Source organism: Dinoponera quadriceps, unplaced genomic scaffold, assembly GCF_001313825.1.
Source record: "Dinoponera quadriceps isolate SergipeBrazil2010 unplaced genomic scaffold, ASM131382v1 scaffold1252, whole genome shotgun sequence".
NCBI classification, from domain to species: domain Eukaryota; kingdom Metazoa; phylum Arthropoda; class Insecta; order Hymenoptera; family Formicidae; genus Dinoponera; species Dinoponera quadriceps.
In genome coordinates, this window is record NW_014555363.1 from 731,636 (window position 1) to 755,478 (window position 23,843).

The following is a 23,843-nucleotide window of genomic DNA, read 5'->3' on the forward strand; positions in this document are numbered from 1 at the left end:
GGAGCGCGTAATATGTTTGTTTTATCTGTCTATATTGTACGAATTGTAGGGTAGCTCGTCTTTGACGAGTAGGTGTTTGTGTCACGCTTCGAAGTGCTCGAAGGACGCCTCTCTTTTTCTCTCTGTCGTTTGTTATGAGCGTTTTTTATTCGTCAGATGACTCGTCGCTCGCTCGCGCTCGTCTGATTTTCAGAATAGGGAATGTTTACGTCACCCAACACCTCGCGTATGAATTGCGAATGTCATTGACGCGATATGCTTCGTTTCTATCCATTCAAATGTCAGTAGGGACCGCTGTTTCGTCCGATTATGTTTTGTTACTTAGTGACATTTGATGAGGGAAATTCTCTATCTGGTAAAACACACGCTTGTAAATGGCGTTTCAGGAAGGAATAGTGTTTGACGTTTATTACATTGGTCGTTAATGATATTTCGTATGCGGGATAAAAAAAGTACAATATATATCAGAGACAGTAATCACGATTTCATGATACGTGGATCTATTATTTAGGAAGTGCCCCGAATTCATTTGATATTTGAATATTGGTGGATCGTGCACGTACACAACGGTGTTTTAGGTAAACAATTAAATACGAGCAGTTAATAACAATTATTGCGATAGTAAAATTTATGAATTAAAATATCTTCCAATTTAGGCATTTTTCTTTCACGCGGTGTTTTTATTTGATTTAAATACTCAGCAGTAATATTTGGTCATTTTGCAAAACAAAATGAAAATTGTTAACGAATATAATAATTTTAAAAAATCAAAAATTTATTATGTTTCATTATTTAGAAATTAATTTTTCATAGTTTTTTTTTGTAGCTGGGTTGAGAGAGATTTTGAACATTGATTTTAAGATTATTTTTTATAATAACGAGACGGTAGTTTTATAATAACGACATCGCGTTAAGAAAATATGTTGCAAATGCTTTACGAGCGAATTTTTAAATAATTTTTTAATAATAATTTTTACTCTGTAATTCAACGTCTAAATTGAGTCTCCGCCCTTGCCACACGGAGTGTTATATCATACGAATAACGCAAGAAATTCACGACAACGATAATTATAATAATGATTGTATTTCGACGATAAGTAGTGCTTCATGAATACGAGACTATAAGAGTTTCTTGTGGCACGATGACTGCATCGGCACTCGGCTTAAGAATCTCTGTGGCTGTTCATAAATACAGTTGGTGTGTCAGTGTGAATAAGCAATGCACAGTGAAGAATATTAATAAATAAATAACTGATTATTGTCATCGAAAAGACTAATACTTGGCATTTAATTTGATTGTATTTTTTTTTTTCTTTTATTATTCTCCCGCAATCTTGATTAATACGATAATTGCGCTCAGAGATATAATTATTCATTAATCATTTAAGAATCTGTGACCTCATATCGAGCCATGTTACGTAAATCCAGTGGTTTTACGCGAGTCGCATAAGAAGGGTATATCCCACTAATCCAAACGGAACGCGTTTTGTGTTATATCATTAGCATCCCCATGTTTAATGTCTATTTTAAGTTTCATGCTCGAAGTTGCGGGATTGTAGCAACTACATCACGTAACTGCTAATAATGCACACCGACACGCACACGGGCAGAACTACCCGCATTCGCATTGCATACCGTTAATGCGAATATGAAAGTCCCGAAGTTAGCACGGCGAGTTTAAAACTGCGCGCGAATTTATATTGCCGGACTTTAAACGACGAGGTGTGAAAAAGCCGCGGCGAAGATTAGACGATGAATAAACGATCGTTAATACCTGATATAAAATTCAACGGGCGAGGTCGGGCAACACTTGGCTCGCCGCTGCTAATACTGCTTTACGTAATTAAGCCTGAGCTATCAAGAAAGCGCGAGGGTAACGAAATTAATTGATAACGTGTGACGTAAAGTGCATTAGCGGGGTGCACCTTGAAAGCGCGCCGCTGTGTAGCGTAATCGATATCGTAAACTAAGATCTCCCGTAAAGACGCTCTTCCCATCCTCAACTGTCTCCTCCTCCTCTTTTTGTTTTTGCATCTCTATCGTATTCCGATGCATAATACATAAACTCCCGATGACCGTGGAACGTTCTAATCTTCGTAATCCTCGCTCGATGCGTGTCTCGAATTCAGATATCTAATGCGTATCGCGCGATATACGCATGCCGCGAGTACTGATGTGCTGTATTTTTCCCTCTTCAAAATACTAGTTCCCGGATTAATGCATCGGAAGCATTGTGCATTCCGTTTATTCGATCAATCCCGTCGTCGCTGTCTCGTGTACAGCGTGCTGCGCTCGCAGGATCCTCTGTGCATCCTGCAACCTAATAATAAACGCTACTCCCTGTATTTCTTTCTCTCTCTCTCTCTCTCTCTCTATTTCTTTCTTTCTCTCTCCCCTTCCCTCTCTCTCTCTCTCTCTCTCTAACCACTTCTCTTTCAGTTCGTTCCGTTCTCTGTGTAACTCGCTGCAAGCTTGGGAATGGTATCGCGAGCGGAGTCAAAGAAAAAGAATGATGGCAAGGATACGAAGAAGGCCGACGAGGGAGAAAAGAGCTATTGTAGATTGTCATTCCTTTTCTATCTTCTTTGGCTCCTTCTCTTTCTCGCTTGTTCGCTTTTCGCCTTTTTCACTCCACGTCTACGCTTTCTCTCTCTCTCTCTCTCTCTCTCTCCAGCTGAAACTTTACCTTGATCCAGATATTGCAACAATGTATTACGTGCGATTAGTTTCTCGTTAATTCAGTTTATTTTTTAACGATGTTTCTCAGTAATAGTGTCTTTATATTGCTTATTGTTATCGATCGTGACATATCGTTATAGTTGTTTTGATTTTTCTCATTCCTCCGCGATAGTCTTCGCGTCATTTTACCTAATGAGTTCGTGTTTCGCCGTTCTTTATCGCATTTTACGGACTTAGCTTTTTCTTCAATATACGATATACTCACCTTTTTCTCAATCGATGTCAACACAAAAGAAAATTCTACAGATTCGTCTAACAGTAACTTATCTGCTGGTGAAACCGAGTATTAAGCGACATGGTCTCAGATCGCGCAACGAATGATTCTCGTTCTTCTCCCTCCGACGTTCAATACGCAGTTTTCGAAACGGAGTCCGGAGCTGACACATCGCAGTTCGACGAATCGAAATCTACCTTGTGTGTTTAGATTATTATACACTGTGAGACGAGAGGTTGGTGACGTTGAATCATGTTTGCGGCCGAGAGATTAAAGCGGCTTAAGTGCGCTATGCTTGTCGCGTTGCATCAAAGGCATCGCGTAAGCAGTAGGAGAATAAAATGCGTCCAACGAGGAACGAGAAAAGACGGAAAATGATAAGCGCGGTCTGCGGACTAGTGCGCGCCTAGATTTCTCGTAAGCATCATGCTGTGATGTATCGCAAAGAGTCACCTTACGTTTGTTTTTTAAAATATCGTGTGCGAGTCCGATTTCACAATAGCTTGTTTGCGTCGCTCGATTCTTAGATCTCCCTTTGCGATGCGCCGAGAACTTTGCGAAAGTCTCGAACTCTCAAGATCGCGTGTCCGACGTTTTCTATTATTTTGTTAATGTTAATTTATTATTATTATCTTATATTTATTTCATTCAAAATAATCTTTCAGATAAAAGTTGAATTCATTCATTTCTTTCAAATACTGCTTTATTTCGATACACGAAAAGTGACAATTTCCATTTGCCCAAATAATTATATTTTTTTCAGCGGACCTCGCCAAATTATTTCTTTTTTATCAAGGATTATTTATACAGAAATGTGAACCTACAGGAATTTCATTTTTGTTCAACGCGCTCGAAAATTATGAATTTTTTCCTTTAAGTAGAAATACCGTTTCTTTCCATGTTTTCCTAAAAGAAAAAAGATGATAAATAACATTGAAATTAAATAACGTTAAACAACGTTCATAATAGAAAGCGTAGATCTGAAATAATGTAAAAATATTTGTTTACGATTTTTTTTATTTATACAAAGCGGAAGAAGCACATGGCGTTAGCAAAAAACAGCGAGTCACACGGAGGATTAATTACAATTGAATAAAGTCCAAGTATTATTGTTGATTGTATATATGAAAGAGACGGGTCAGTATTACATGGCAGGTCACGAGTGACCGTCACGGTATTCAATGCCATGATTACAAAGCAAACGTAGAATCGCCGCGGGCTTGAGGAGCAAGTGGCCTCTCGTAATATATTCGTTACGGAATTAGTTACGCACGAGGTTCGTGAGTATTAACGCTCTCAGAATGAACAGCCGGGCTCGGAGAGATTCCGAAAAAGCTCGTAACAATTTCCCGAGATCCGAGATTGCGCGGCAGTAACGCGCAAAGTAGTATTCCAAACGCTTGAACTTATTCGAGGCTTACGAGGCTGCGTTTTCAAATTACTGCGGCCCATTTCCCTTCTAATTTCCGGCGAATTTGTTTCTTACCTGCGCGCTATAATTATTGTGTAGTGGCGCGCGCGCGCGTACGCTGAACGTTTTCGAAGTTTATCGCGCGGCTTGGGAAAAGCGGCACGTTTAATATGCCAGCCGAGTTTCGCTTTAATATGCCAGCCGAGAAAGAGAGAACTCCTCCCGTGCGATCGTCAAAAATTCGCCCGACCGTAAAGGAGCCGTCCGCACCGGCCTCGCGAGAAGCCTTCGAAAAGCCGCGAGTTAACTATTAATACAGATGACACTCTTAATCCAGTGACAATCGCGAACCGGCCTTCGCGCGCGGCATAAATATTTATAACCTCATTAACATATCATCGATTCTCGAGAGAATTCTCGTGTAATTGCGAATCCCGCGGCATTGCTAAAAGTCTTGTCGATAAAAACTATTAATCATTATATCTTCGCGTAGAAACGCGCATGGAGCATCGTTCAACTGCGGCAAAATATTGGCTGCTTTAAAAAAGAGAAAAGAAAAAAAGATTCGTGCGCAGTTAGCTAATAATTGAAACGAACCGATTCGCTGCTTTTCTCGTGTTCAATTCCGCTGTTGTTCTCGTGCGTGATTTATTATTCTTAATCTTGCCTTTCCTTAATGTGCAATCGACTGTCTTCTCGCGCAAAATATAGTCACGAGTGCCGCACTACACAACTGTGTACTCCAACTCATCTATTTTAACAAGACTTGCAAAACTCACCTCGAATATCTCGGGCGTGTATAGCGCGTCTGAGAGAAGCGCGAGCATAAATCCTCGCGGCCGTCAGATGCGAATTAGAGATTGGATATCACGACGCCGCCACCGCTATTGCCGTTTCTTCGGCAAAAGTGGATGAGAGTCTGAGTTACGTTAACTCAGTGATAAACGCGCGCGCGTGGGCGTCTGTATGTGTGCGTGTGTGTATATCCCGGTCGCGAGATAACGCCTCGGGGATATCGTATTCTCGTTCGAGTACGACTTTACGTCTCGAGATAACGCCAAAGGGCCAAAGCCTATTAGGCTCGAAGACTTTTCTTATCTGGTTCGACCGAAGAGCTGTAGACTTAGCCGTGAATTAGCTCAAATTGGAACTAATTTCTTCGCCTTTGTGCCGGCGCGTCGCGTGATAATTTAATTAACGCAAGGCAAAGTAGCGGGGGCTGGTACCTCGTAGTCGCGCGAAATGGAAAATTACACCTGAATTAGGTTCCTATGCGGGACGAAATAGCGGACCCATTATGCGCATTAACGTATCCAGCGGCGCCCCGCGACGCGAGGGGACGTTTATGCACACCGCGCATATGTCGCTCTTAAACCTCCCCCCGCGTAAAAGGCTCGATATTTCACCCGGCACGTGGTGTTTTCGTCATCGTCCCGGTAAGATCCGCCACGTAGCTGAAATAAAAGCTTTGACGATCCTAATATATCCTCCGAGTATATGCTGTCCTGTATTTCTAAGCCGGGCTAAACCATGTCAGCTGGCGTCTTCTCTCGACGCGAAGAACTTTCAAAATTGGAGAAGAACAACGCGGTTGAATTATGTTTCCGCGAGTTGTCTCGTGCGTTTCGACGTTCATCGTTAACGTGATTACGGTCGTGACACAAGTATCGGATATATAATAAGAATATCATCAAATAGAAAGGAAGAAAGATTCGGATTACATAGCGGTGCTCATGACGAAAGAAACGATTCGTGTCTGAAATTTCGTTTAAATAGTAAGCGCACAGCGTCATTCGAAAGTCACGTTTTATTGAAGTCGGCGATCCAGTCGAATTGAACGGGCGCCATCGTCGAAATAAGCGATCTCGCGTAGAAAACGGCATAACCGGTGCAACTTTGATTCTCGGTCGACTTGCGTCCCATCCAACGACCCCGCGCTCTCTTTACCGAAGGGAGCTCGTTCGGAGCAAGCGCCCGAGAATTTCCCGTCGTTCGCGCAAAGACCGATGCACGATTAATTTTGCTCGCCGAGACTCCGTCGAAGAAAGCCCACAGTTTTCCGCCGCTGGAAGGTAAAATGGGTGAAAATAGCCAGACTGGGAATAGTATCCGGTGGCACTAGCATCAGCATGGCGCAAGACAGCGCTTACCAACCTACGTGCCGAAGTGCTCGACGAAGACACGCTAGACCGGTACTGCCGCTTTCCCTCCCTCTCTCTCACACGTTCTCAATTCTGCCTTCCTACGGCTCTTTCCTCTTTGTCTTTCGCTCGCCTCTCTCTCTCTCTCTCTTTTCACGCTCCGCTCCGTTCTCTCTCCCGGTGTACGCTGCGCCGAGCCGGAGCACGAACCGCGCGTCTCAATGCAACCGAACCGGTACGGTAATTATTATCGCGGCGTAGAGAGCGACTCCGCCCGACACTCGATACAGATCGCAGTACGTGCACACATATCGCGGTAACATGGTGTGTAACACGCGTGCATAGACTCCGACGGTAATGTCAAGAGCGCGCGAATTCGAGCACGGTGGCGCGGAACCGCAGGTTCTCAGCTCTGATTTCCAGAGAGCGATACGCTGAGATCAAGTCGACGTATATATACGTAACCTTCGAGAGGGCGATTCTTTTGGCTTTGCGTAATTCGAGCTTTGCGGGGAGAGAGATACCAGAAGAGCCTCGTCGACGAGGTACAAGGAGAGGGAAAGCGTTTATTACCGTTCTATGCCGACGAACCGCGGTAGATAGAGCGGCAGAAAATGTCTATTAAAGGCTTTAGGATCAGATTCCTAAAAACCCTGAGTAGCAGGCAATTAAGTACCACCAAGATGAGGCAGGATAGCGGCAATAAAAGTAACTCGACATCACTGCGCGGATAAGTTTTATTACTGTGCTCGAGTCCGGGAAAATAACTGACAAGCAAGAGTAAGTCTAATTTCCAGTTTTATTTATTTAATACGAATACGCTCTCTCCCTCCCTCGTCTCTTTGTCCTTCGTATATACCGAATCGCCGAACGCTGTCATCGGCTGAGGAAATTAGTCAGCCGCGTTTAACATTGGCCACGTGAAACCTGAAACGCGAATATGTAATATTTCTGTGTGAAATATCGAAATTTGTTTCTGTATTTTACTTTCAGTGTGATGTGTGTAAAACGGAAATCCAGATTTATATCTCGCGTATGAAATTAGCTGTCCGTTTCTCGAAAATAATCATTTCAACGACCGCTTCAATATGCTTCAACCCGGTTTTACATTATTTGGAAATTTCTTTAATGGGACTGAAGAAGAATTGGAAAATGGAAAATCTTTGTCAAGGTACCGAACCTCGCGCAATCGCGACGAGATGCTTCTCCAGAGGCTGACGGGAAAGTACAGACCGTGTCGCGTCGTGTATCTTTTATTCATGAATCCTTTTTTTTCTTTTTTCTCTTCGACGCGTACCGTTAGAATTAAGTGTTACGGATGTATTGGTAAAGTTCCCAGCCAGAGTATATCTTGCTGCGGTATTATAAGTTCCGTCCGGTTGAATAACTTTTAATGACAGTTTTATTTCGCACGTTTCCTATCGGCCTAGAGAGAACGCGACGGCAAAGTTTGCTAATAAGGAACTTGGCGTGGAATCTGGAATCGTGCATGGATACACCGCGAGTAAATAAGACGTTAGTTACGTACGCCGAATTGATTGTTAATAATAGAATCTCTGAGTATACTCGCGCGAAGTAGGCCATACCGATAGTCGAGTAGAATTTCTAATCGTGAGAGGAAACCGCTCTTCGTGTGATAAACTTTATTCTAACGAATACTTTACTTTGCCCCTGGTTTTCAAGATTTCATGTTTAATTATCCATGTGAAATCTCTCGACGAGGTCGCGATCGATAATTGTCTCGCGTTAAATTCCCGTCCAAGGAAAAGTCGAGTCGAAATATTCATTTAGGGCATTCGTTGTTACCAGGTTAGTACGATACAGTTCGACGCTCTGTACACGCCCGGTGCACATCCATACTCGTTAACGATCTACAGTGATAGCGAGGCAATTTTTTTTACACTAACGATCGAACCAGACGGAATATTACAGATTTTTATATCGACGTTATTAGAGTTCATCAATATCCGATCCGTGCGCCGCCACCGCCGCGGTATGCGCGCGAGGGAAGTTATTTCCCTCCATTTCTATATCGGTTTCCTTCTACGCCTCGTCGGGCTGAGAGCTCGCGGGCGAGGCAAGAAGAAGGAGCGGTTGAAAAATTTGAATGGCTGAACTCCTGGAGCTCATAAATCTAGAACAATTCCACGGTAAAGGAACTCTCCTCCTCCTCTCTCTCTTTCTCTCATTCTCCTTTTTCTCTTTATCGGTTCGCTCTGCCGCCGCCACGCCTCGTCGATTTAAGTACAGGTTTTGTCGCCGGTCGCTCGTGCGTTTTCCAATTCGCAAATCGCTTATTTATTAACGTGACATCGGTAATCGATAGCATGCGGCGGCGTGTGTGTGTGTGTGTGTGTATGTATGTATATGTGTCTGTTATAATGCGATCACTGCATAATTACGCTGTAGGGGACCGTCAAGCGTCAAAACTACGCGAAGTATCGGTTATTATCGATTATTTTGAAGCGTACTTCGTGGCAGATATATTTTACATACAGGTTGCAGGCGCGTTATATATCGCCAAGTTATGTGTTCGTTACATAAATAATACACAGAATTTCTCGCCGGTTATACGGAATATTTCATTCCTCTGTATACATACAAACAAACACATACGTACGCAACTTCGACGACAGGTAACATCTGTTAAATTTTCCGAAATGGAATTTTTTATTTCGTTGACGTCCCATTAGCACCGACCGTTATTAAGCCGCTTCTATTCTTAACCGATTTTTAACGAGATTTCCCAGCGATTCGCTGGAAGATTAATCGAATCTTTGCGTTTGTTCGTTAACGGGAATTCTGGGGAGGGAAAATGGAGCGAGCCGCGTGCGTAAGAAATCAAAGTGTTCCGCCGTGTGCCTCTGAAATTTTTAAGATATGCAATACCTGTACCGCGTATACGGGATCATGACGCTAATGGTATCAATTCCTTTCGATCTCGACGTTTAACTTCCGCTCTTACGTCATTCATACGGCGCGCCTCGAACAAAAATGGATACGAGCTTCGTGTTCGGTATGTCAACGAGATCCGTAGGAAGCGCTATCTCTCGCCTTGCCAAAGTCGGATTTCTCCGATCGTCTTACGGACGACGGATCTCGCCTCGTCGTGGAAATCTCTCCTAACGAGCATTTTTCCGTTTACGTCGCGCGCGCGAGCGGACTTCTCTTCGCCGGGCGGTTTAAACGCGAGCGTATTTATGGCTCTTCTAAATAATCCCTATCCGCTGCAACGCGCGCTCGCGCACACGCGGATCATTGTAATCTCGGATAAACTGTATTTTGATAAACGAGTTTCTCCCGACGGGGGAATTCCACGCTCGCGTGCCACCGACAGCTTTGCAGCGAATCGGCCGGAACTTTCGAAGCGGGTTAAATTGCGCGATAGTCGATAGACTGTTAGTCCCCGCGTACGTGCAACACATGTCGCCCGACGTGTATTCCTTCGTCTACCGGGAGAAATATTGTCGAAATTTTTCGGCAGGGCTTGTTAGCGTCGCGGAATAGAAACTTGCCGAATATCGGCTTAATGGAAACTAAATGTGTCGCTGCCATTTTCCGCGAGATGTATGTGCTCTGTTATTCGTTTACACACGTTGGCGTCGGTGCGGGAGCTTTAAAGAAAGATTTCGATTCTACAGTGATATACTTTTTTTTTTCCTACATTTTTCTCCCGCGTCTCGTTTACAGCGCCGGAGATAGCTCGTGCGTTTAGTTCTAAATTTTGCCGGTTCCACTTTGAAACAAATTGAAGTTTATCTTTACGACCATAAGATTTCCGGTGTGTATCTATATGGACTTTTCTCTTAATTTCGAATGTCGGAGAAACTCGTAGCAACAAAATTCATAGGTATTTCTGGTAAAGCTTCCTCTACAGCTGTTTAACGCTTTTTCTCCACTTTCTGTCTCGTCGCAGCCGTCGTTGCCGCGCCCTTTCGAAAGACGCGTGCATCCCGGAGTGCGGGCGCGTTGCACGTCGTAGTCGTCCGTCGTCGTCGGCAGGCAGCTCATTAATGTTTTCAAGATGAGGACGTGGCCCCTTTGACCTTTCAGAGAAACGGTCGCGTATGCGCGAACAAGCAAAGGCCCCCGTGGAAAATCGTGGAGATGTAAAAAGCGCGTTTGAAATCTCCGGGAGGAATCCCTCGACTGCGCGCGGCGCGTCCCTCTGCTTATTCGCATCGCGAAGTCCGTGACGTCTGTCGCATTGCTCTCGCGACGTTTCTTTCTTAGTTAATAAAGATGCGCGCATCTCGTTACCGCCTCGGCAATCGACACTTAATTAATGGTCGCGTAGTTTCCAATTAACGCCGCGTGACGCGAGTCGCTTCTTCGAAAAATTTATCGTGCTCGGCCACGTTTGCGACAGTGCGTTGAGTATTTTTCGCGTTGTACGATTCGCGCGTGTCGGTCAACCCGTTTTAGACTCGCGTTCTTACCATTGCCCATGACTATATATACGGTCTCGAGACTCGATCTCGCAACTTTCAGTATCGTCGAGTCCATCGTAAGAACAAGATCTCGATTGTCTCGCGGACTGTGATCGTAAATAACAGGGAGCGAAAGACTCCCGAGTCGGACGCGCGAGTTAAGATTTAAAATCGATCTCGCGATATTATCGGTACTATAAATAATTCGGAACGTTCGAGCGTAAAATACGTTCGCCGAAGTGTATCTCGCCGGCGCGAAATATTACTTGGACCGAGCAAAAAGTATCGACCGGGCTCTCTCTCTCTCTTTTTCTCCTCGGTACTTCGTCGTGTACACCTTGCACTGACTAGACTCGTGTGCCGCCTCCGAAAAGATGTTTGTTTAGCCGTGCGAACGAATCTATCGGGTGTCCTGTCTAGCCTATGTCGCGACGTGTATCTCGGCGTGCCGCTTTGTATCCGCGCTTTGTGCGCGACGAGAACGACGACGAAAGCCCTCATCTCGTATTTCGATCTCTGCCCGACCGCAGATGTCCCGCAGCGTTATTATTCCGTCTTTCGTTCCGTTCCGCTCGATTCTTTTTCTTCCGCGCACAACACCGCGAGAACCGTGAAAAGAGGACTCTCGCCGCGCGTCCGGCCCCTCGTTCGTTAGTACAATAAAAGGAGCGCTGAACGGCGAGGAGTTGTGAAAGAGGGGGGGGGGGGGTCACGGGGNCGTCGTATCTCTCACAATAATATCGGTATTCCGAAGACGTCGATAATCAATCGGGAAACGTCAATACATTTCGTCGTCCCTCCGTCGTCGCTTAAGGAACACCGCTGATTTTTCCTTCCGGCAGTCACCAGATTGCGTTCCGTTGCTTTCCTACGTTTTTGTTTGACAATTATTTATCGACATCGATCGTTAATATCGTCGGTAGCGGTAACGGAACATCGATACTTGGCATGCGCTCAGTCTCGATAGATTCGCACGTGCCTCGGCTGGACGGGCGCATCTATCGGGTGCGAGTTCAATAAAGCGGCTTGAGTTCCGCGACCGGTATCTCAGAGCCGCCGACCACCTGTCTCCACCTCTCTCCCTTTCTCTCTCTCGCGCGCGCCGGACGACCGATTGCGAGCACATGCCACCTATAACACGGCTGTCCCCCGGCCGTTAACAATTTTGGCACGATTCCCCGGGGGCGCGCCCGCTACCACCTCTCGAAAGACCTTTTTCGATTCGCTCGCCTACTGTCGCTCGCAGCCTCGCTCGACGGCCCATGCATCGGCCCGTAATGTTTCTCTTCTTGTATCGCGTGACCTATAGATCGCGAAAAAACGCCTCGTGCGAGAGCTCCTTCCGTAAAGCGCGGTATTTAAATCCCTACGCTCGAACAGCTGAATTGCTGCGCTTCGCGAGTCTCAAACGGCAATGCTGTAAATACCTATTCGACGTATAATTGCATAAACTGCAGGGAAGTCGAACTTTTTATTGCCTCAGAAAATAATCGTCCGTTACGCAACGCTATGTGTAACAGGTAATCGTTTTTCGACATAATACGAAATCAATTCTATCGAGTCGCAATTCGTTAAACGTGTTTTAATGGACTCAAATAACGACATTAGTGTCATATAAAATAAGTATAGGTAGTGCTGTTGTCGCAAATTGGCTATAACGACTTCCCCTAATAGTAGCAAGACTCACGCGATACAATCTATCATTCCGTATTCAATGTTCGCGCGTTTTATTGATATACGTATGATGTACGAGATACGATGAATGCCTTCATAAAATTTTTCCTCAGCATTTTATGAACGTTCGCGCTTTTGTCGTGCTATTTTGTTGCTCCCCATAAATTCAGTTTCTCGTGTAATTTAACTTGCACGGTTTTGTAAGAGGGTTACACCCTCGCTCTATCTCCCTGAGATATTTGTGAATGAAATAACATTCACTATTGAAGCTGGTGTATCTCGACCATCGATGTTTTTGAAGATACGGCGGGACTCGCGTGCACCGACATTTTCGTATCTGCGAAATTGCAAAACAAATCTGCATACATCGCATATCGCGGCTCTTCACCAATAACAAGAGCACCGCAACGTTATTCATTACGTGATGCCGTCATGTGTTATCGAAATTACATTATTATCGCGACTATTACGAGTCCAGACGTCCTCGCGCGACATTCTTTTGTGACACGATGGATTTAAATACTCATTGTGGAATAGCCTATTACACGATAAGATATCAACGCGTCATGCATATCGCTCGGTACACGCTCTTTATTATACATTACACGCAGATTATTCTCTGACGTTTACATTAAACTTTGGGAACATATTCAGAGATAATTTCTCCCCGACAGGAATTTAATGAAACGCCGTCTTTTTTAAAAGGGTAAAATTTTCGACAGTACGTTCTTTACGTTCAAACGCCAATGTCGATTGAACTTTCGTCAAAGTCTCGGAAATATGATAATAATAAGATTTTTGTTGTATTTATTCTCTCGAAACTTTTAGTTGACCAAAATTTTTTAGACTCATATTTGCAGTCGGTGCTTGAAACTTATCGCACGCGAGATATTCAGGTTTGAATTTAGAATTAGATCTGAGTGTTTCGGTTGAATCACGTGATGTACGTGACATCACATTTGAGATAGCGTTTCAACTGAAAAACACATCTAATTTAGAACTCAGGTCTGAGTGTCTCGACCATAAGTACGAGCTTAAACATCCGATATACATTACAAGTATATTTCAACCTGCACAAAGAAAAGATTCGCTTCAAGTACTTAAGGAATACACGCCCGAAGATGGTACATTTTACAGAATAATAACACTAATAATATCAATATACGATTTGAAACGAATGATCTCGATTTCAAGATTCATCCGGCGGATCGTTTCAATATTGAATTAAGCCGAAATCGCCCGCTATTTGGAACTCTTAAGGATAAATCAGCGTGTGATTACGAGATTGAATAATACGATCAAGCAGCATCGTACGGTGCGTTATATTCGTACACGTTGATGCTCTCCCGTGCGGATTACTCGGGACGCGCGAATACTTTCGCGGAACTTTTTACTTTCCACGCGCTGGAGTTAAATTTAGTTAAAACTTTCGAAAGCTCCTGGTTAACGACCGCGCGCGAGTCCGGCGCGCGGTGAAGGGCGGTAATCGTACGTTTCCAATTTCTGCGAGAATTTCGAGTTCGAAGTAATTTTGTTGAACGGGCGCCTTCGTCGTGCCCCCGTGTATGATCTTAACGTTTACCGATCAAACCGTACCGTGGATCAAACGAACGGAACGGCGGTTCGAGGTATCGGGAGATGCTTTTAGCCGGCGCGTTTATTTAATTAAAAGTTTCTTCTCTCTCTATCTCTCGCGATCGATGCCACGGAAAATACGTATATCGCCGTGTCGTTAATCCGGCCGCCCTCGCATCGGCGTAAGATATAAACTCCGCGGGCGATTTAGCGCCGGGGGTGCCATTCGCCGGCGTGTTTCCCGCGTCGCGTCGCGGCGGCCGATGCACTTTTCTGCGGCGAAAGCCGCTTGCACGCGGTCGAAAAATAGCCTCGGTGGCTTTGCGTTAAAGAATAATGCGCGCGAATGAAAGCGCCCCACCCGTCGCTCGGGAGAATTTAAATCAGAGCTCGATGGGGCCGGGATCGATGGTCGCGCGGGCGGCGGTGTTTACGGAAGTCTCGGCAACATTTTCCGCGTGTTTTCGGCGTTGCGGACGACGATCGCGTGTGTGTTCTCGTTTCCCGCGACGATGTTCAGTCTCCCCTTACCCGAGTCGCGTAGCAGCTCCTCCTCCGCGAAGCGGTGCGAATTAGAGCCTGGCTCCGTTCCAACGTAACGACTTCATCGTTTGCTCCGCGCGGAAGAAAATATTAGTGACATTACTCTTAACAAGGCGCCGGTATCTCGCTGACAATTAAACCGCTTTTTCCCCTCGTAAATTCCATTCATTCGTCGTCGTCGTCGTAGACGTACTCATCTTCGCCGTACAATTTACCGTTGCGTGTTACGTACCGATGAATACGTGCCGGCCGGTGCACAACGCTCTGTTGCGCATTTTACAACGCTCGATATTTCCCGTACGCGCAAGAGTCGCTAGATCCCCGTCTGATAATATTTTGCGCCGAGCGGATAAACCGCGTCGATATAATCCACTTCATGCCTGTGATTGATGCCGATTGTTAGGACGATAGCTCGGCGGCCCGGCATAATGCAGAAATCCAGCTTTTCAGCGGATACCAGCGGCGCCGTGTCCGGAAATTACTCGTTCGTTGATTTTATTCGCGCCGTGCCTCCACGTGTCCATTAAAGTCCGCTGAACGTTATTCGCGCGATCCGACACCACCGGCTAATTGCACGCGATACAAATCATTATTTAATTCATTAAAATTTCCGGCGTGATTAAGCGGGATTATCGGGTATTCTTTGACGCGTTAAAATCGATCGCTTTAATTTTTACAGAGCGCGCGTAAAATTTTAACAGCGAATTTATCCGTTCGTTCGGCTCTCGCGATATGGACAATTAGTAAAAACAATTGTATTTCGACGTAACAGCGTAATCCAAGAGATTTTGGGACAGGAGTTAATTAAATTCGACGATAACAAAATAAAATGCTTCGTCATAACGTTTTATAGCATCGGTCGCAACTTGCGTTTTCCAGATGGCTTGCTGCTTTTATTCAGGAGGTTCGTTCGACACGTTTCGGCTACTTAAGTATTAAATCTCGCGCGACTGCGGTGGCGCGCGTGCATTGTTAAAGCCCGCAGTCAGTGACCTATATTTTTTCACGTGACCAACGTCAAGGCTTTTGTGGCAAGTAACATTTTTTCTCCGTATGAAAAAGGTTATGAAAAATTGCTCAAGGTTTATTTCGCGCCGACATATATTATTCACAGCAAGAAAGAATCTGTCACAAAGAGGGATCCCCGCGCTGGACCGACGTAATTATTCATTACCGTTGTAAATCACGTCACTGACGCGAGGTTAACTCGCAGCGGAAGCGCGTCGCTGTACGTTAAAAATCTCGCGAAATTAGAGCTCGCCGCCCCAAAGTTCACGCGGCCGGTGCTAAGTTCTTCTCGGCGTGAAGAAGGAGAGGGGGAGAGCACCGCGCACCGTTCTATATTTCATTTCCAGTCGCAAAAAGGAAGTGCGAGAAAGAGGTTGCCGAGCATTGTTAGCAGAGCGGTCCGCGAGCAGAAGTATACCCGGCTCGCATTGTTTCCCATTTACGTATGCCCTCGCGCCTCCGGCAACTTCTTGTTTCTCGAGGTTTATATCTGCGACGTCCTCGCGCTCTGCCCGGGGATCGCCGGCAACTTGTGTATTGAAACTTCTCTCCGGCGCGGCAGTCCTCGTTGCTGCAGCTCGTCCTTGCCCTGCGCGAGACTGCCTCTTCCTCGCGGCCCCCCTTTTCGCGGAAAGGCGACATTAATTACAACCGTCAAGTTTCCCGACGAAAGTCCGTTTCAGTACGCGCTCGCTCGCTCTCGCGCGCGTCGAAAAGTTTGCGGTGTGCCTTCTGCGGTAGCAATTAACGACACGTTCATCGGCGGTCGTCGCGTCTCGGCATCGTCGTGCAACGGCCCGAAAATGAGACAGCTCTTGGCTTGCTCTTCCGCGTGCCTCTTCAGCACGAGATGCCCCTTTTCCCATTCCTGCGTCGTTTTTTTGCCCGGCTTTCTATTCGACTGCTAATGCGACCGTGGGTCGCACGAAATAAACCGTCCCTGGCCGTCGTCGTTCATCCTTTCCTGGCTCTGTGTACGGGCGCGCGATGGCAAGAACCGCGAAGGAATATAAAGAGACGACGAAAGGATCCGCGAAGTGGCCCGCGTCTTACGTTTACGGTCGTTGTTGCGACAACGCTTTACGCGCACGGCGTTAACTTTTTACGAGGCCGGAATGTTGTCTCTTCTTTCCATATTCGGGAGGGAAAGGGCGTGCGGCTGAGACCTCTCGTCGGCGTTTTCAGTGTCAATCGTAAACGGCGACGCTGCCGTGACGCAACATTCGCGGTGTGTGTTCGTCGGCCCGAGGTAATACATTGAATCTCTGATCTTGTGGGGGAGAGAATCGCGCTCGTATAAAATGTCTGGCGGGATGATTGGATCGCGAACGTCCCGAACCGAAATTTCCGCTGTGTGCATTCATTCTGCAAATACTATCCAGTAATATTCTTTTTTAAGTCTCAACATTGAAACTCAACGTTAACTGAATATTAACAATGATGGATTAAGTCCTTTTTTAAACCTTAACTCTTCGTATGATTCGTGGGTTATTTGAGAAACAGTAAAAATTTGAATTGACTGTGAAATTTGACTGAATTAAGGGTGAAACCTGGAATTTCCATTTAAGGAAATAGGTGATAAAGATAGTCTATATTTGTGTGCACAATGGATTTCGTCAATTTATTGAGAAGTCGTGGGCACGTAAAGTCACGAGAGTTCCCAAAATGATCCACGAATCATACAGTGTTAGTGAAAAGTAACATTACAGATTTCCTTTTTCTGTAAGTACATGGAAAAAAGATTAGCTGCAATAGCTAAATTAGTTATAGTAAAATGATACGATAGAACGTTTGCTGCTGCAGCGAAAGAGTACTACTGCAGCAATTAAAATTGCTTACATTGATAAAAAGTTAAATGTCTATATATTATTATAACTAATTTATCTACTGAAGTTAATCTTTTTCGTGAGTACTTTTTCTCATAATATGACGCATTTATGAACGTAATGTATTTATTAATATAAGAGTTGAATTTTTATTTATAAATGAAATGAGAACTTACAGAGATTTCGTTTTTGTTTAATGCATTCAAAAGTTATGAATTTTTTCCTTTCAATAGAATAATCGTATATTTCCCTCCGGGTTTCCCGAAAAGAAAAAAAATTATAAACATTGAACGATAAACGAAGTTTATAACAGAAAGTAAAGACCTGAAATAATGTCAAAACATTGTTTTTCGATGTTTCACTGTTACAATACATAGTGAGAGAAGTGTTTCTGTTCACAAATGACGAATTATGTGGCATTAGCGAAAAACAGCAAATTACACGGAATACGATTAATAAAATGACGGCAAGAAACGATTTGTAGCATGAAAATACAATAACCAACATAATGTTATTCGAGATTTTCTATTGATCCTTCAATTTCGTCAATATTTGCAAAATTAATATAAAGCCCGAATTTCGATTCTCTTTTTCGTGCGTAAACTCGTTATAAATGCATGTACGTATCGTATACATTGTTTCATGAAATCATCCATTTCCGAAATAAAAGCTGAGAAAATTGCGCTCAGAGATTTACACGTACAATTGTTATATTGTGCATATAACTTTCTCGAAGGAAAATTAATCTGAGTGAAATAACTTTTACGTAACGTCGACGAAAATATTTTGTTACAAGTTTAATAGTTTGACGGTAACCGAATTTTCTAAAGCCTACGTATCATAATATTTGATCATTAATCTACTTTTGAACAACCGCTTGCGACCGTCGAAGTGAGACGCGCCGAAACTTGTGACAATCCCGCCATCCGCGACACTGACATTAATTACGGCGCAGTCAAAGGACGTTACGACGACGAGCGCCGAAAAGTTTGCGCCTGTTTACATTGCCAATTAACAGCTGCGGTGCTGCTTTCTCCTTTTCTTTCTCTCCCTAGAACTAGGCAAAATAGGCACCTTTTCCGTTGGGGCCGACTTCTTGCCAGCCGCATCGCTTTTTTCCACTCTCACTTTCCGCATCGTTGCGTCCCTGCAATTCCGCTCTAGTGCGAAATAAACCGTCCGCACGCCCAGGTCATTTGTCCGTGTAAGAAACGCGAAACGCGGCATGACGAGATGCAAAACGTGGTACAGTATGACCCGTGAGATTCGCGCTACGCTTTGGAAACGTGTTTCTCGATAAGTTTCAAATCGATTTCTCGGAAAAAATGTCTATATCGAGGCGAAGTTACGGAATTATTTATGATGAAAATTAACGTGATGGATAAATATATCACGAGCCACGAAAATAGAGGAGAAACACTTCCGCGCAGTTGATTTTATTTTAGCATGATCTTAATTTAAAGCTCATCGAGATACTTTCTACATTCGAGATTCAAGAATCCGGTAAAACGATGTACGATAAAATTTTCTTATAAAAAGATTATCGTATGTGTGTGTATGTGTTACAGATATTTCTCGGATATAATATACCTTTCTCTCCCCCTATCTCTTTTATCCCGACATTCTATCAATCTTGTGCATACCTACGGGAAAAGTGCACACTGAGAAGAAAGCACGTCGTCTTGTAGAATGTAATCGACCGGTCGTAATGCACTCGTCGCACCACCGCGGCGCACTCGACCGAACCGGGGATCGCCGGCTTGATGAACATCCCGGGCTCGGATTTGCAAGAATAAGCGGCGGATTACGGTCAGGTCGTAAAAAGATCCTCCGGAAAAACGACGTATTTAAGCGCATCATTAACGATATTAGCGGTTTCTCGCGCGAAGGTGCGCGTTCGCCTCGGACGGCCGAATTTTTCGTCCGACGCTTGAAGGTTCTCGAATTGCGCGATTTACGAGGCGGCGCTTCTAATATTCAAGCTTAAACGAGATCGTGTGGCGAACGCCTCGTATTTTCACAAATTCGCGTGAAAACGGCGAAATAACTGGGGGAGAGCGAGCGGCTCGGAATTGGACGAGAAACATTGAGATTCATCATGGCCACCATTCTTCACACTCGGAATACCAAACAAGGCCCTTTTAAGGGTCGCGCGCGTGCGCTTATTTTTTTTCTCCACGTGCTGACACGTTTCTATTTAGACGAGCCGCGCCTAATTATCTTTCCTTCAGCGACTTTTCCGCCGACCGCATGGACTCCGCGTGGACTCCGCGAATCGCGCGGCATTAAATTAAAAGCATGTTACCGAAGAAGTAACTCGTTTTACTTTCAACGTACACGAGTCCCCCTCGCGTTCATTATCTTCCCCGAGCGCCGGGGCGGCGTCGGAAAGTTTTTTCTTACTCTGTCGCCAAGTCGACGTGCCATGCTGTTGCGTGCGGCCCTCTTCCGGCAGCCAGGAGCGTCTCGTACCGGCAATTTCGAAAATGTGGACGCGTCGTATCCGCCCGCCTCTCCGTTTCCGAGGATTAACGGAGGAAAAAGCGCGTGCCTCCTGGGTTCCGCAAAACGCGTATTGAAACATCCCGGACTGTTCCGACCGGCGCAAAAACGCTCGCTAAACTGCTGCGTCGACAAACTTTCCTGGCCGTGACGAGGGCGTGTGTGGGAAAGCTTGCTCCGTCAGCTCGCTGCAATTAACAACATTCGCGGCGGTATTGTCGACAAACGCGGAGGCGTGTGCAATGCATGCACGCGGTGCACCGTGATGATGCGCCGCGGCAGGGGGGGGGGGCGGGGATGGAACGCGCGGGCGCGCTTACCTATCTTCCTTTGAAACACGCTTTTTGCGCTCGTTACTTTTTTCTTTGCTGCGTTTCTGTTTAACTCCCTACTCTCGCCGCTCCGCCCCTTGGCCCCCCCCCTCTTCCAGTGCGCGCGTCGGTAATTTACCCGTAGCACGAAATAAACCACCGTTACCTTGACTACTCCCTTGCCGCGCGTTTCCGTGAGTTTTCACGGTTGCGTTTTTATCGCGCTGTATCGCGCCGTGCCATCGCGACTACTACTAACACCACTACGTCCACGTCGAGGGAGAGTTGAAGGGAACGGGGATGAGGTCAGCGAGGGGGGGATCCAGGCTCCTCGTTTGTTTGTCGTGGTGTCCTTTCAGTAGCGCTAGACATCGCCTTTTTGGTGCCCCGTCGGGAGCGATGCGCGTTTCAGTTCCGCGCGCCGATCTACGCTTGCTTTTTACGCTCGTCTTTACAGCTCGGCGAATGGCGGATGAATTGAAGAAAAATTCGAGATAGCCGTTAGCCACGTAGCCGCCCCCCCCTCCTCGACTCGCGGATATATTCCCGTGTAGTTTGTGAACGAAATGGCAGGTGGGGAATGTGGGAAGAGAAGGGAAGGGGGAGAGAACGTAAGAGTTGGTAAAATAAATGGTCGGGTGATTTTTTCCCCCTGATTCAGTTAGGTATGTTTTTCTCCGTGTACGGTAACTGTACGAAGATAAAGTCACGAGTTGGAAATACGGCTTGCGACGCGCCGCGATGAATGTATACAATTAAATGGGTCAGCGGGAGATTGTTGCGCGCGCGCGCGTGCGATATTTAACGAATGAAATGGCGCGGCTGGAAAAAGCAGTATGTCACTACTCGAAACTGACGATACACGGCTGTCCTAATTGATATCTACCTTCCGTTCCCTTGTTAGTCCTTTTTAACTCTTCGTTAGTCGCAATATTCAATAAATACACGTTCAGGCTACAATGTATCACCATTGCTGCACGGCCTCAAGGCCTCGAACTCGTCCTTGTTAATGTTTATTCTTTGTTCTCTTTTTCTTCATTGTGTTTTGTGTATTTCAGTGTCCAATCTATTAGCCAAGTATTGATGAAAGAAAAATGATTTCAAGAAGCAGAGGAAATTAATGGGAAAATTAATGTATCCGTGAGATACATTGTGACCATTCATGGATGAAAAATATTCCGTCTAATGGAAGGTTAATATGTGAAAAGTGTCTGATTACAGTGCGCGTTTTTATTCTATTATTTTCATCATCTTTCAACGCGTAGAGAAACGCTTGCCCGTCGGGAAATATCTGGCGGAGAGAATGCGAAATTTTGACGTTGGATTGCGCATTTGCAAGGTTTTCCTCCGCGCGCGCGTTCTCTCTCCTTCGATTGCGTTGATTCATTCTTACGACGCTGCGCCGGGCGTTTATTTTATATTCCGGAAGTTTACCGCGCCGTGTGCCGTGCCGTTTGCGACTTGCCGAGAACTGGGATTGCCCCGTGATGCGCGCGTTTCACCGTGCCGGAAACTGCAGCCCGCACATGAAGAGTCGGCATTACCTCGCGGATAAAAGGGAATTCGATTCCATTTCCCGCGGATCTTCCTCGAGAAATTTCGGGAACGCTCCTCTGAATATTCCTCGCACGATCGTACCCACCGTCGGCGACCGCGAGCCGCTCGCTTCGTTATCCGTATCGTAATCATTTTCGTCGGGCTGCGATATTAGAGAAACTGTAGTTAAAAAGGGAGACCGAAGGTCGGTCTGGACGAGTCGTTTCGCCCCCTTCGCAGAATCGCAGTTGAACTGGTTTCACTCGACCGCGTAAAATTTCGGAGTATCCAGAGTGCTGACTAGGGCATAATCTAATTTCGAAAGTTGCACGAAGTTGCACCCCGGCCGGGCAAACAAGAGGAGGCGGCGGAATAGTTCTCGGGAACCGATTTTTCCGGAATCAAGGAAGGGGCGTCCACGGGATCGAGCGAAAGCTCCGGTATAACATCTGTGTTACGCGTAAGACCCTTCGTTTTCGTTTCTCGGCCAAAGATAGTTTCGACAGGCAATAGTTCGTTCCTTATCCGACGGCGCATTGTTGCGCCCGGAAAATCTGACAGGCCGCGTGTGCGATCCGAGCGTTAGCGTTCTCCGATACTTTTAATTAAACTGTTAATTTCACCTATCCGAACGCGAAGGAAAAGTTTCAGCGACGTGCGATTTAACGGCACTTTTGCGTCCCGGCTAGGTCGGTGTTTTATTGAACAACGTAAACGATGAGTCTAACTGTTGTTGTTACACGGTTCATTCCTAATTCATTAGTAGAGGAATCTCGCTCTGTAACATTTACACATTTTACACCGGAAACGCCAGGCGCGAAGTTTCAACTGTATTTTCATCAGATCTGCGAGCAGTCGTGGGTTGCCTTTACTGGATCACGATGCCATCGAGTTTCGCATTTACACAATGCACAAATACGGGCGTCCAAATACGTAATTCAAACCAAACAGGTCAGCCTTCGGGCTGTACTTCTGTTAATTCCATAGTACTGATGGCAGAGAAGGGTCAAAAAGTTTTGAACGAGCCGTGTGAAATCTGAAAGCTGCTCACAGCGATGGAAACGCAATCGTAATTATATATCTAATCGAATCACCAATTATTAACATATCAAGATGACGATTATACAAGGTGAGACAATAATTATTATCATCCTGAATATCTTTGAATATGTGAGAGTAAGAGAAAAGCAACAGAAATTGCGTTGATATCAATCACTTCAAACACCTTCTGTAAATGCAAACTTGTTTCATCTTCATTTAATCGTTAATAAAATATTTTTATTTTTCAAGTATATTCTCATGATAATAGCACCTTATAGTTTCACCTTACAAGCTCGGAGAAACGCGAGGACATTAACCGTTTGAGTACGGGAGAATTTTCTTATGCATATGCTAAAAGTCCGGGATGAAATGCGTAGTATGTTTTTTTGGGAAACAATGAAAATGGTTATAATTACCACTAATTGTTATGTAACAAGTATTTTTGATAAAAAAAAAAAATTTTATTTTCACTTATAACAAAAATGTTTTGCTGCATAAATTCCATGAATTCCTTTTTTGCATATAGCGCAAATTAAATTAGATCGTTTAATTCCATTACCATTTTTATTACTGCATACATTACACTGCCGCAAATTTCGCCCAGGCAATTTTTCTAAAGAAAACTTGTTACTTATTGGTGATGTTCCTGTGGCATTTTTGCTTGCTAACCATTCCTCCGCTATAGTGTCAATAATGTTCGAAGTAAATTGCAGTCTATTTAATTTTTTACCACGACAATTTTCAGAATAAATTATATAAGCGTTTAGCACCATTCTGGCAAAAATGTTAAAAACAACTTTCTTCCAATATTTGAGAGTTCGCCTTTCATCGAGATATACATATAACATTTTGTCGGATTCATCAACTCCGTTCATAAATTTGTTATAATTGT

The 23,843-nt window shown here is 44.9% G+C and overlaps 1 protein-coding gene across 1 annotated transcript in view; it reads left to right on the plus strand.

The window, feature by feature from the left end:
- Positions 1-23,843, plus strand: part of LOC106744030 (insulin-like growth factor-binding protein complex acid labile subunit) — a 240,363-nt gene that overhangs the window by 300 nt on the left and 216,220 nt on the right. The gene's annotated exons all lie outside the window — the stretch shown is intronic.